At 32.7% G+C, this 1,816-nt stretch overlaps 1 protein-coding gene across 1 annotated transcript in view; it reads left to right on the top strand.

Annotated features, from left to right (window-relative positions):
* Positions 1 to 682: 682 nt before the first annotated feature.
* The window catches only part of LOC106478009 (SPRY domain-containing SOCS box protein 3-like), a 12,409-nt gene continuing 11,275 nt past the window's right edge, over positions 683 to 1,816 (top strand). Inside the window, exon 1 of the mRNA XM_013938512.2 lies at positions 683 to 829. The gene's annotated coding sequence lies outside the window, so the exon portion shown is untranslated. The remainder of the gene's footprint in view (positions 830 to 1,816) is intronic.

Below are 1,816 nucleotides of genomic sequence, written 5' to 3'. Positions count from 1 at the left end.
TTCAAAAACAAGACAAAAAAAAACATTCACTGATTACCGGGTGCTTCATCGTTGTATGATTCGCAAATATTCTTCTTCCGGACAATTTTCATAGATAGTCATCTGCTTGTCAAGCCCTTATCGTAATATTCTAACGTTGCAACGTTAAAGAAGCCCGACAGTTTTATCTGTGCTGATGATATACTGTAACTGTTTCATTGTTCTCAGAACGCTTGTATGTCTTCTTCTGTTTCCGTTTAAATTATGTAGCTGATTTGTAAAGCATCGTCACAGTCTGATAAGGCTTCGTTTTATATATATATATATCATTGTTGTGTCGTACACTTTTACGAACTTAGCGTTTTTCAAGAATTTCTTTTAAAAGATTTATAAATCAATAAATTTTTATTTATTTATTAATAAAGTTTTATTCTTCTGTACATTTACAAAACATGTGTTTGTTGAACGTCTAACAAATATATAAATATATAAAACCATTGTGTTTTGGCAAAACAATTACGAGTAAGGCTGTGTATGTTTGGAAATGCGGAGAACTTGTATACATACAAATGCGCTTGCGCGTGTACGTATATAATACACACGTACACACACAATATATCCTGATAAATATAACTAGTTTGCTTCCAAAACTAATGAGTAAGGCACTGCTGTATTGATTGATTTGACGTTGCCAACATCAGCCTGTCGCTACCACTGGACCAGCCCACTGATATAAAAGCGGGGAGCACCTGATGTAAGCAAGAGATTATTGAATCGGCTATTCGTTAGAAAAAGTTGTTTGCGCCTTCATTGTCCAGCAGTGAAGCCATGACTGCTACTTACAGGCTAGGTAATTATATCAGATATCCATTAAATTTTCATTCAAATTGTTTCATATGCTGCAGTTCAAATATATGTCCTAGTATATGAACTTGTAAACAGATACACTTAAAAAATTACAAGTTTTGTCTTTCATGAATTTTTATCATAAACTTTTGTGTCTGGATTTTAAATTTTATATTCATGTTCAATTGCTACTTACTTCTCTCGCAACAATATACAGGCAAAGCATGATTTTTTTTATTTTATCTTGTAGTCTGGTACTAAGAAAGGTTAGGACATCGTAACCCAGGTAACACCTTGTTGGTGGTGGTTTATAACAAACCAAGTGTTACTTTAGCGCTGTTATGGACTCGCCACAAAAAGATTTAGAATGATGTGTTTAATTGTTTCTCATCACACCCGTTACCTTCAGATATATTTTTATATAAGTACTGATAATGTAGGTCTTATGGTTAACACTGCTTTGCTATATGAGCTGTTTTCTAAAGTGTAATCATTTCAAAATGTACATCCTATATAAAATTTTGTTCTAGCTATAAGTACATATTTGGTTGTTCCTCAGTAAAATAAATTACTAGAAGCAAATGTTCGTTTTAATTGTTTTTTTTGACACATTTGCTACTTTAGTTTTGCAGAATGATTTGTGCTTTAAGCTGTTCTGTGGCGCAGTTCATCATTGCATTAGAGTGGCTGATGCTTAAAATAATCCCTACATATAATTCATAAGTGTTGTAGACTGACTTAGGCCTTAGTTGCTCTGTGATATAATTATTTAGTGGCTGCAGTAATGTTAAAGAGTTTTTAAATGCAATTAATTATTCAAATCTTCATTGTTGTTGAATGAAGTCTTCTAAAAAGGTCTCGACGTTTATGTATTTTTTGTGTGTACCAGTTAAATGTGCTTTCATTATTAAAAGTTAAGATACTTTATCAGCACAGTGGTGCACAATAAGTTTCTAGTTATGGCTGGAGACGGCTTAAATGGGTAATGAAG

The sequence above is a fragment of the Limulus polyphemus genome, unplaced genomic scaffold (genome assembly GCF_000517525.1).
Source record: "Limulus polyphemus unplaced genomic scaffold, Limulus_polyphemus-2.1.2 Scaffold172, whole genome shotgun sequence".
NCBI classification, from domain to species: Eukaryota; Metazoa; Arthropoda; class Merostomata; order Xiphosura; family Limulidae; genus Limulus; species Limulus polyphemus.
Note: the sequence above shows the minus strand (reverse complement) of the source record. Positions and strands in the feature narration are given on the sequence as shown.